General features: G+C 43.7%; 1 protein-coding gene across 1 annotated transcript in view; it reads left to right on the top strand.

The window, feature by feature from the left end:
* Positions 1 to 942: 942 nt before the first annotated feature.
* Positions 943 to 12,634, top strand: part of SPECC1 (sperm antigen with calponin homology and coiled-coil domains 1) — a 281,456-nt gene continuing 269,764 nt past the window's right edge. The window contains exon 1 of the mRNA XM_044249204.1: positions 943 to 993. The gene's annotated coding sequence lies outside the window, so the exon portion shown is untranslated. The remainder of the gene's footprint in view (positions 994 to 12,634) is intronic.

Below are 12,634 nucleotides of genomic sequence, written 5' to 3'. Positions count from 1 at the left end.
CCTCAGCACATTTCCATCTCCAACCACCAGTACTCTCCCTCTCCTCCCCACCACATCTTGCAAGAGTTTGCTACTCTTCCTGCCTGCATTATGCCCTCATTTGATCCTCTCTCCTTCAAATATGATTCGGGTTCCTGGCATTTAACCCCTGGAGCTTTCATTACAGTTTTAAGTGACTTCCGTGTATATAAACGCAGTGGACAGTTTTCAGCCTGTGGTCATAGGCACAATGGAGGAGAACCAGATTGAGGGAAGTAAAGATCAAGAATTTGGTCTTGACCTCGTTGGATTTCCGGTGTCTCAGAGGCCAGAGGAGATGTTGGCTGGACACTGAGACAGTGAGGGCTGGAGCCAGGGGAGAGATCGAGGCCGGGACATTAAACCGCGTGGGTGTCGTGCAGTGTACCTAGGGACTTAAGGGTAGGTGTGTATGAGTCCGGTAACCAATGCTTTACGTGTAATGTTAAGTACCTTGACAAGGGGCGGTGGTGTGTAGAGCAATAAGAATCACTTGAAGGTTTGCAAATTCAGATACCTGGGCCCCATCCCCAGTTTTTAATACAATTAAAATGGAATAGCTTCCCTGTGATGGACAATTTGCATTTCTATCGGGTTCCCAAAAGATTGATGCTTAAGCTGTTGGTCCAGGTACCATACTTTGCAAATTACTGATTTCGAGTGAGCAGAGGAGGCCCGGGGCTCGACCGGGCGCTCCAGCATTTATCAGTCAGAAGCAGAGATGAGCCCAAGAGAGACAGAAGGACGGGGGAAGAAGGGACCACCGCCGGTTTTTCGATGGAGGGCGGTACAGGGCGAAGAGGTCCCAGGACTACAACTCCCAGGATGCGCCGCGCAGGCTCGCGCCCGCCCCCTGGAGGCGGCTCGCGGAGGCGCGGGTAGAATCCCAGGGACCTTTCGCGGATCCTGCGTGAGCGCTGGAAGCCGCGGCGTCTTCTGGCTGCGGCTGCTGCGCGGCTGGAACCAGCGGGGCGGGTGAGTAAGAACGGCGCTGGTCGCCGGCTCCTTTGCGCCTCAGCTGCGTGGTCTTCCCGGGTCGAGCGGGCAAGCGCTGGGGTCCGAGGGTCCGGGAGCGGAGGCGCAGGACTGCCCGTCTGAGAGGGAAGACTCTGTTGCCGCTGTCGCCCCGGTGGCCCCGGTCCCCCTCCGCCCGGCGGTTGCCGCCCCCAGCCCGGGACGGACGTCCTACCCCGTCCTGCCCACCCAGCCCGGGAGCTGCGGGACCGGTGCCGCAGGTGGCAGCGACAGGGGGCCGCCCCCCTCCCCTCCGGGCTCCGGGGGCTTGGCGCAGAAGCCCCGGACGGAGGGCCAGGTGATTCCCGAGGACTGCGGCCCTGAGAGGCGACCCTAACCCTCGCCGGGGTGGGACAGGTGCGTGGACACGCTCGACTGGGGCCCTCGGGGCCCCCGGAGCTTCCCGCACCCTCCCTGGTGCTGTCCTGAAGATGCTGTGTGTGTCGGGGACCGAGTAACCCTTGGCCGTCCTCCATGTCCACAGAGCTCCTGCCCCCCCTTGTTGGCCTGGGGTGACCGGGGAAGGCTCTGGCCCCGCGTCTCCCGGGTCAGCTGGCGGTGCCACCGCGCAGTGTACCTGGGGAGCCCTGGGGGACCGTTTGGATGCTCAGGGGTGGCCGGTGATGCGGAGCCTGCCAGGAGTGCAACAGGAACAACCTCTTCACCAAATATCTGTGAAAGAAAAATAATTTTATGTCTTTTTTTTTTTTTTAAGCAAGCTTGACCCCGAATATCTTATGTTTATTTTGTGGGCGCTGCCTTTGCCAGCACGCAAGTTTATATAATAAGCAGTATAAGGCTTGAAAAAAATTTTTTTTCCTCTGAAGGTGCTCTTCCTTGCCCTCTATCGGAAGAATTATGTTGGACTGGTTGACATGCTTATCCATTAGTAACTGCGGTAGCTGGCGCCAGGAGATAGAGTGTTTTTGAGTCGAGTCACAACCCACCCCTTCAGGACCAGTTTTGGTTTGAGAAGGTTTTTGCTATCCAGTTTCAGACTCGATGGTATTTCACCGTTTGAGATAGGAGAGGAGAGAAGGAGAAGAAGTTTGTCAACCCTAATTTCTTAGGCTACAGAAAATAGCTTTGCATGAGTAATTCTCAAAGCAAGCACATTTAATTTGGTACTAAGACTAGGTCCGAAGCTGAGCCTCCAGACCAAAAACCCTATCAGTTTTAAGAGTTTTTCAGTTGGTTTGTTTGGCTGTTCTAGGTAAATAATTTCATCATCTGTTAAGAAGCAGCAGCTGTCTCTTACGAATGTTTGAACTTTTTCTTTTTTTTTCATTGACCATCCTCTCTACAGTGTTGACTATTTTGGGCTTGATTTTAGGGGAATGCTCCTGTGGGAGCTTCACTAAATATATTTTTATCCTATTAAGTAAGTTTTCATTTGCATCTGATTACTAAGAGTTTAAAAATTTAGGGGTGAATATTGGTTTTTTCCCCCAAGTTCTTTTGTATAGTGTATATTGATACACCCATGTAGATTTCTTCTTAAAATTGATAACATAGGTGATGCTGCTGCTAGATTTTCTGTGTCTAAAATCCTGGAGTAAATTTATTTATTTATTTATTTTTAAATATTTTAAATATTTTATTTATTTATTTGGCACAGAGAGAGAGATCACAAGTAGGCAGAGAGCCAGGCGGGGGGCGGGGGGTGGGAACCAGGCTCCCCGCTGAGCAGAGAGCCTGATGCGGAACTTGATTCTTGAGACCATGACCTGAGCCTAAGGCAGAGGCTTACTCCACTGAGCCACCCAGGCGCCCCCATGTATTTATATTTATAAGTGAACTTGGTATATCCACCCCTCACCTGCCCCCTTTTTTGTATCTGAGCTCATAATTAGCGTTAGGCTGTCCTCACTGATTCTGGTGGGAAACTTTCCACCACATTCTGTGCTCCGGAGCAGAAGAATTATCTGTTCCTTGAAGTTTGGCAGAATCTGACTGCAGGCTGCCTAGGCTGTTGGTGATAATATTTTTTAAGAAGTTGTTATCAGTACTTCACTATCTTTTCTATTTTTTCCATGATATTGATTCTTCTCAGGTTTTCTGTTTCTTCAAAGTCAATCTAATACTTTACATCTTCCCAGGAAATCATTAACGCTATTGAAATTTAATATGTGTTGGGGCGCCTGGGTGGCTCAGTGGGTTAGAGCCTCTGCCTTTGGCTCGGATCATGGTCCTGGAGTCCTAGGATCGAGCCCTGCATCGGGCTCTCTGCTCCTCGGGGAGCCTGCTTTCTCCTCTCTCTCTCTCTCTGTCTGCCTCTCTGCCTGTCAGATAAATAAATAAGATCTTTATAAAAAAAAAAAAAAGAAAGAAATTTAATATGTGTTAGCATAATGTTGTTTATAGTCTTCTGTTGTAAGGAAATAGCTCTTCTACATCTATGGTATGTTGCCTGTCTTGTTCACAGTTTTGTGTGCGTGCCTTTTCTCCTTTTTTTTTTTTTTATTGGTCAGGCTTGATTGAGGCTTACTTATTTTATTATCTTTTCAAAGCACCAGTTTCTGGCTTAACTGATTAATCTTGTTACTTTTAGGGGCGCCTGGGTGGCTCAGTCGGTTAAGCGTCTGCCTTCGGCTCAGGTCATGATCTCAAAGTCCTGGTATCGAGCTCCACATCATATTCCCAGCTCAGCCAGGAGTCTACCTCTCCTTCTCCCTCTGCCCCTCTTTCTGTTTGGGCTTGCTCTCTCGATCTCTCTCAAATAAATACATAAAATCCTTTTTAAAAATTCTGTTCATTTTATTTTTCTGTATCATCCACTTTTGTTCTTAATTTTTCTTGCTACTTAATTTCAGTTGATGTCTGCAAGTTCTAGCCTTTTGAATTTGATGGCTTCCATCATTGGTGTAATCAGTCCTCCTGAACAAGGCAAGGACATGAATATTTTCATGCCATTTAATTCTAAGATCTGTTTTTGGTTTAACCCTTTAAATCAGACATTATTGCTGATGTTACTATTATACTAATTTTCCAGGTCAATATTTATTAGACTTACCTACTTTTTACCTGCCTTACCTACTTGCCTACTGTTTACCTACTTTCTTCACTCTTCATTCCTTTTTAGATCATGCTATTCCTCTTTGGATCATTTTCCTTTTCTGTGAAGTACACTCTTTAGAAATTCCTGCATTGATGATGCATTCACTGTTTTCATAATATCTGAAAATACCTTTATTTTGCCTGCATGCTTGAATTCTGGCTTCATCAGGTTTCTCTAAGCCATTGATTTCAAAGGTGTTATTGTCGTTGTTTTTCTAGCAGTTTTTAAAGATGTTTTGTTTGGAAGGCTTTGGGATCTCTGTTCTACCACATCGTTGAAAGAAAGATGGAGATTTTTTTAAAAAGCAGAAATTAATTTGTAATCTAATGACCTGTCAGTTTTGTGACATTTCCCTGTGCAAAATTATAGATTTATCTCAAATTTATTAATTACAAATTATGTCCTCTGTCTCCATAGCTTATTTTTTCTCTGACCTGTTGATTCTGAGACTTGCATTAAAGATTTCCACTATGGGGGCGCCTGGGTGGCTCAGTGGGTTAAAGCCTCTGCCTTTGGCTCAGTTCATGATCCCAGAGTCCTGGGATCCAGCCCCGCATCAGGCTCTCTGCTTAGCAGGGAGCCTGCTTCCCTTCCTCTCTCTCTGCCTGCCTCTCTGTCTACTTGTAATCTCTGTCGAATAAATAAATAAAAACTTTAAAAAAAAAAAAAAGATTTCCAGTATGATTCCCAGTGGGTTTCTTTGGTCCTATTTCTATTAGTTTTGTAATATGTATGTTTACAGGCCACCCATAAACACTGTTTATATATTTACATGTATTTTTGAAGCTATGTTTTTAGATACATTAAAGCTTTATGATCCTTATATTTTCTTGTACCTTTGGAGAATAGTCATCTATTTTATTTCATTATTTCTGCTTTTCATTCTGTTTTGTTGGATATAAATATTAATATTGCTAAATCTGCTTTATTTTTTATCTGGCTTATCTTTTCGTATTCATTTGTTTTCAGTTTTCTGTGTTTTAGCTCTTACTCTTACAATTAGCTTATAGCTACATTTTGTTTTATTATTTAACGTTTGTGTTTTTATTATTTATTTATTATTTTTTTATGTTTGTGTTTTTAAAAAATTATGGTAAAATACACATAATATAAAATTTACTGTTTTAAAATTTATAAGTGTACAGTTCACTAGTATTAGGTATATTCATATTACTGTGCAACCAATCTCCAGAATCTTTTCATCTTGCAGAACTGAAACTCTATACCCCTTAAACAACAACTATCCATTCCCTCCTCCCCATTCCCTTCTCCCCCTAGCTCCTGGTAACCAGCCCTCTACTTTCTGTCTTTATGAATTTTCCTGTTCTAGGAAACTCATAAAGTACCTTATGTAGTTTTTGTCTCTTTGTGACTTGGTTATTCCGCTTAGCGTAATGTGCTCAGGTCACTTGGTGTCATAGCATGTGTCCACGTTTTCTTCCTTTTTCTGGCTGAATAATAGTCTATTGCATATATATACACCACATTTTGCTTATAATTTCATTTCTCAGTTACTTTCATATTTTAGCTGTTGTGAATAATGCTGCAGTGAGTATGGGTGTACAGCTATGTCTTCAAGACCCCACTCTCCATGCTTTTGGGCATATACCCAGAAGTGGAGTTGTGAGTCATATTGTAATTCTTTTTTTTTTTTTTAAAGATTTTTATTTATTTATTGGACAGAGAGATCATAAGTAGGCAGAGAGGCAGTCAGAGAGAGAGGAGGAAGCAGGCTCCCTACTGAGCAGAAAGCCCGATGCGGGGCTCGATCCCAGTACCCTGGGATCATGACCTGAGCCGAAGGCAGAGGCCCAACCCACTGAGCCACCCAGGCGCCCCTCATATTGTAATTCTATATTCAACTTTTCTTTTTTTTTTAAGATTTTATTTATTTATTTGAGGGAGAATGAGTGAGAGAGAGCATTAGAGAAGAGAAGGTCATAGGGAGAGGCAGACTCCCCAAGGAGGTGGGAGCCTGATGCGGGACTCAATCCTGGAAGTCCGGGATCATGACCTGAGCCGAAAGCAGTTGCCCAACCAACTGAGCCACCCAGGCGCCCTCTATTTTCAACTTTTCAAGACACTGCCGAACTATTTCTCATAGCAACTGCACCATTTTATATTCCCAACCAACAGGGCACAAGGGTTCCAATGTCTCCACATTCTCTCCAACACTTGTTATTTTCTGGGGGTTTTTGACAGCATCTGTCGTAATGGGTGTGAAAGCTTTGCCGTTCAGTAAGAAGATTTAACCCATTTATATTTATTTCAATTACTACAAAATATTTCAATTACTTCTTATTTCTATTCAGAAGCTGCTTCCTGCCATCTTATTTTATGTTTTCTATTTCTCCTGTTTATTCCTGCCAGCCACCGACACTTTCTTGCTTTTTGTCAGACTGACCAAGTTTTTCTTATTCTATGTTATTCCTCTCAAGACATGGAAATTACAGATATTATTTCTAGTCTGTGGCAGGTACCTTTAACTTTGGAGGCAATTTTTTTATGGAGGTACAACATTAATTTGTAAAGGTATACCCATGTTAACTGTATAACTCCATGAATTTTGACAGGCTGAATACACATATACTCAGCACTCCAAACAGGAAACCACCTTTCCAACACTCCAGAATTTGCCCTCCTGTGGCCCACCACCAAGGATAACCACTATATTGATTTCTAACACAGCAGATTCATTTTACCTGTTTTTGTACTTTCTATCAATAGAATCATATAGTTGTACTCTTTTCTTTTTTTTTTAAAAGATTTTATTTTATTTATTTGAGAGAGAGAGACAGTGAGAGAGAGAATGAGCGAGGAGAAGGTCAGAGAGCGAAGCAGACTCCCCATGGAGCTGGGAGCCTGATGTGGGACTCGATCCCGGGAATCCAGGATCACGCCCTGAGCCGGAGGCAGTCATTTAACCAACTGCGCCACCCAGGCGTCCCTAGTTGTACTCTTTTCTATCCAACTTCTTTCCATCAACATTATGGTTGTGTGGTTTGTCTCTCTTTCTGAGTGTAGCTGTGGTTTGTCCACTCTTGTTGCCCTATCTATTCCATTGGGTGTATATCCACAATGTAGATACCCATTTACATGATTGATGTTTAAGTTGTTTACAGCTTGGGGCTATCACAAATAGTGCTGCTATGAACATTATAGTACATGTCTTTTGTGGAATCGATGTCTGCATTTCTGTCGAGTATTATCTAGGAGGGGAGTTGCTTGGTCATGGCATGAGCATGGGGTTTAAGTAAATATTGACAGTTTCCAGTAGTGATTGTACTAACTTATGTACCTGAGAAGCATATGTGGTTGGTTCACATCCTTGTCATCTTTTGATAACTTCTTTCTTTTCCATTTTAGTCAGCCTGGTGGGTATCATATTGTGGTTCAGATTTGTATTTTCCTGATCATAAATGAAATTGAGCTCTTTTGTTACCCTTAAATTTTCACATGAGTCTAAACATTTTTTTCCACTTGATGTTTAAAGATAATCTGTGTATATGAACTCTTTATGAGTAAAGCAAGAATGAACCTTAACGTGACTTTAATTTTGTCTCGTATTAAGATCGTATGGGGGCACCTGAGTGGCTCAGTGGGTTAAGCCTCTGCCTCCGGCTCAGGTCATGATCCCAGGGTGCTGGGATCGAGCCCCACATCGGGCTCTCTGCTCAGCAGGTAGCCTGCTTCCTCCTCTCTCTCTGCCTGCCTCTCTGCCTACTTGTGATCTCTTTCTGTCAAATAAATAAATAAAATCTTAAAAAAAAAGATCATATGGAATTTGGGGCTTTTGTATATTATGCATAAGCAGTTATATTTTACTGATTATTTGCTCATCAGTTACCAATTTGGCCAATTATTTGCTCACCACTGGTTCTTTTTTCTCTTGTTTTTCTATTTTTTGAATTCCTTATTACTTAAATGAATCCTTGAGGAATTTTTTTCCCCTGAGATTTTGTGGGTGTTAAACTTTCTGAGCCCTTGCATGTTTAAAATATTTTTTATTTTGCTTTTCTATCTGAGTATACTTGACTGTGGGTAAGATTCTATTCTCTGTATTTTGGGGCACCTGGGTGGCTTAGTCCGGTAAGCATCTGCCTTCAGCTCAGGTCATGATCCCACGATCCTGGCATTGAGCCCAGCATTTAGTCAGGCTCCCTGCTCAGTGGGGAGCCTGCTTCTCCTTCTCAGTCTGCCCCTGCCCCCAACTCATGCTCATACGTTCTCTCTGTGGTTCTCAAATAGATAAATGAAAGCTTTAAAAAAAAACCACCTTTACATTTTGAAGATAATTCTTCATTATCTGTTGGTATCTAGTGTGGTTGATGAGAAGTTTCTGCAGTCTGATTTCCATTTCTTTATAGTTAACCTGTTTATTCTCTCTGAAGCTTTTTCCTTCAAAACTTCACTATTTGTCCAGGGGTTGTTCTCTTCTGTTCTTCCTGCTCAGTGCTTGGTGGTTCCTTTCTTCCCAAAGATTAACGCACTTCTGTGGCACAGGAGATATTTCTCTGAGCATTTCCTTACCTCCATTTCTTTATTTTCTTTTTCTGAAATTACTATTAAATAGGTACCAGAATTTCACAGTTTGTCATATTTCTGGACGTTCTTCTCAGATGATCTGCCTTCTTATCTTTATGAGCCATATTTTGGGAGATTCCTTGCCTTGGACTTTCCTATTAACTAACCCAGTGTTTGACTTTGTCCAGTGTGCTCTACTGGTCCATCTATTGAGTGTTTTTCAGTGTTGATTATCATATATTTATTTTTCAAGTTTTCCACCTTGTAAAATTTAGCTTTTGGAATAGCTAAGATAATCAGTGTTCAAAAATCATACTGTATTAAAAAGCTATAAGAGAAAGGTCTCCGACCATCCCTTCCCCCATCCGCTCACTTCTCCCTCATCCCCCAAACAAGTAGCCATGTTATTAGTTTCTTATATGTCCCTCCAAAGACTCTTTGTGCAAATACAATTAAATAAGAATCCGATTCTTGGGGCACCACGGTGGCTCAGTGGGTTAAGCATCTGCCTTTGGCTCAGGTCATTATCCCAGGGTCTTGGGATCGATCTCCTCCACATCGGGCTCAGCGGGGAGCCTGCTTCTCCCCCTCCCACTTGCCATACTTGTGTTCCCTGTCTAGCTGTCTCTCTCTATCAAATAAATGAATAAAAAAAAATTTTTTAAAGGAATTCAATTCTTAATCCCTCCTCTTTTTTTTTTTTTTTTTTTTTTGCACAAGTAATAGCATTATTCGGGGCGCCTGGGTTGCTCAGTGGGTTAAGCCTCTGCTTTCGGCTCAGGTCATGATCCCAGGGTCCTGAGATCGAGCCCCACATCGGGCTCTCTGCTCAGCAGGGAGCCTGCTTCTTCCTCTCTCTCTGCCTCTCTGCCTACTTGTGATCTCTGTCTGTCAAGTAAATAAATAAAATCTTAAAAAAAATAATAGCATTATTCCTTTCACCTTGCTTTTTTGTTTCACCACCTAGAGATCTTCACATCACTCAGCTGCATGCTTTCCTCGATAGAGCGTCCCCTCAGATCTTCCCAAAGCCGTCTGATAATTTCTTCTATGTGCTCTACTAACTCTCTTTCCCTGGGTACTACTAACTCTCTTTCCCTGGATATATGTTCTACTGACTTGATGTCCCGATTTTGTGATGTTGAATAAAAACTCAGTGGCTCTTCCTCTGAGGCACATCTTTGAGTTTGTGGAGTCCTGTTTTCCTGCCTGTGCTGTTCCCCATAGGCAGCCGCTGGTGACTGTTGAACAGTTGCTCCGAACTGCTGGGTGGGGTATATATTTTGGGGGGGGCAGCATTTGTTGTGGGCTGGAAAGGTCTAGTAGTCCGGGCTGTTCTGGCCGCAGTTCCCCAGTCATCCGGTTGTCACATTCCATCCCTGCCCCTCTTTTTGTCCGCAGCCTCAGAGCCCCAAGTCCCAGATCAGTTTCCACTACATGACGCCCCCCCCAGACGTGCATGGAGGTGTGATTAGCTCAGGCAATCTGATTCTGAGTACCCTCCACCTTTCAGAAATTTCTTAGACGTTCCAGTTACCCAGTGGCCCTGGTTTTTTTTTTTTTTTCAAGGTCTCTTACTGATTTTAATATTGTTTAAAAAAGTGTTTTTGCCATTCCATAGAATTTTAGGCCACCTGGAAAGCAGAAGGATGTGTTTAGTCCATCATCTTGGTCCAACCTCCACTATTATCTTTTATTTGGAACTTATCTGTATGTCAGAGGTCTGCAAGACTAGCCCCAGAGTCGGGGATTCGCTAGGTCGGACAGGACTCAGCCTATTGCCATATTCATGGCTGTGATGTCGTAAACATTGAAAGGACACGAAGCAAAATCAGCCAAGGAAAGAGGTACATGGTGCCAAATCCAGAGGACACCAGCTTCCAAGAAGCCTCTCCCAGGGGAGTCACATGTTTGATTTCCCCCAGGATGAGTTGGGATAGCAGCATGTGTGTAATGCTGTCTGCCCGGGAAGCTCACTAGAGACTCAGGGCCTGTAGTTTTTACCAGGGGCTGGTCATGTACACGCCCTCTGCCTAGAACATTCCAACACTTTGGACTCCCAGCGGGAAAGCAGGTGTTCAGCGTTTGTACAAACAGTTTAGGCCAGTGGGACTTTCTTATCAGGTCTGCAAATGTTAGGACCCACACCCCCATCCTCCAAATCTAAGTTCCCTAATGTCAGCCAAGGGCTAATCTTCTAAACAGGGCCTTCTGGAGAATAGCGGTCTCAGCCCATTATGTTAACTGTTTTCTGCCAAGTTTCCCTCCTACTTTCCACAGAAAAAGATGGATACCATACCTGGAAATGGCTTCTCTCTGCCAGATCATCAAGTGTTTTTTGCTCCCTCTCCGAGGAGGGAGCAACATTTTTAAATATTAAGATACAAATGATGGGTAAAGAATTGTTTGCTGACTTTGGAAGAAGCCAGAGCACCTTTGAAAGGATGTCAGTGGTGGAGCATGGGGGTGGGGTGGGGGGGTTGCGGCATTCAACTATTTTAAATTCTTTTCTTCCCCTATTGGCCTTTGGTCACTTCAAGATGGCAGGTGCTTATCATCGAACACAGCAATCTGCAGCTTAATATATACCTTCCCCCCAGAATTAGATGGTTTCGTTGCTTCACCCTTTGGGGCTAAGTCTAATCTCCCAGAATATCATGAATTCCCTGAGGACCAGACAGCAACTCCTCTCAGTTACATTAGCTGTGCCTTTTTGTAGGGTGAAATGCATACAGTTGGTGCCTTTTAATGCTTGTTGAAGGAAAAACCACAGGAAAGTAGGAAACTGTGTCCGCTTCATTCTGTCCCCTGTTTAACATGTGGCTGGTTTTTTGTTCTGTGAAGAGGACGGTGATGGAGAGTACCAAGCTGCCATTAGCTAGCTGCTTGGATTGTCTGTCAAGTTCTGTCTATCTCCCCAGGCAGCAGATGGTATAATTGTATAATTAAAGGTTTTTGTTTGCGAGGTTTTCTAAGGTCACTGAACCTGTGTGGGGGCTTAGATCTCCAAATCGCTTTTTTTCTCCCTGACCCTATGGAATGTATCTGTTTTTTTCCTCCCTCTCCCCATGTGTTTGGACCTCAGGTGTGGGGAATGACTAATCATAATCTCATTCTTGGCCCTTTATCATCATTGGTCCACGAAAGCCCCTCTCTCGTCTTGTGGTGTACCTCATGCTTATTCTCCCCCCACCATAGCAAACTATTCAGATGCATTGGATATACGTGCTTTTGTTGTATGTGTACTTAAAAATGCGGACTGTGTTTTATGTGCATGTGTTTTTCATAGCTGTCACTCTCTTTCCCAGTGTTGTCATTCACCACTATGTTTTTATTTTTATTTTTATTAAGATTTTATTTATTTATTTGACAGAAAGAGATCACAAGTAGGCAGAGAGGCAGGCAGAGAGAGAGGGGGAAGCAGGCTCCCTGCTGAGCAGAGAGCCTGATGTGGGGCTCGATCTCAGGACCCTGGGATCATGACCTGAGCCGAAGGCAGAGGCTTTAACCCACTGAGCCACCCATGCGTCCCTCACCACTATGTTTTTATATCCTGTCCCTGTTGCTGTGTGATTATCTGGTGTGTTTGCCCACTGCATCTGGGGGTGGACACACAAACATTGATTCCTACCCCCCGACACTTCAAGCAATGCTGAATGGAACTCTTGTCCATGTCCCTGTATGATCCACGTGAGAATCTCTTTGGGATTCAGACCCAGGAGCAGCATTTCCTGGTCATAGTACGTGCCTATGGTTAATAGAACCGAGTACTGCCTGGTCATCTTCAGCGTGTCTATGCCACCTCCCTTCTCCAGTAGTGCCCAGGACTTTGGTTTTTACCTTTTGATACGTGAATTTAACAGAACTTTAATAATCAAGACATTTCACATAAAAATCCATTATCTCCAGTCTCTGTGGAATAAATAGTATTTCATCGTTGGCTAAAGTCATAGACTGGTAGGATCCTCCTTTAGCTACAACACAAGCTCTCCCCGACCCGGCTGGCCCCACTCATTCTCT

Source organism: Neovison vison, chromosome 5, assembly GCF_020171115.1.
Source record: "Neovison vison isolate M4711 chromosome 5, ASM_NN_V1, whole genome shotgun sequence".
NCBI classification, from domain to species: domain Eukaryota; kingdom Metazoa; phylum Chordata; class Mammalia; order Carnivora; family Mustelidae; genus Neogale; species Neogale vison.
The sequence above is the reverse complement of the archived record's forward strand: the minus strand, read 5'-3'. Positions and strand labels throughout refer to the sequence as shown.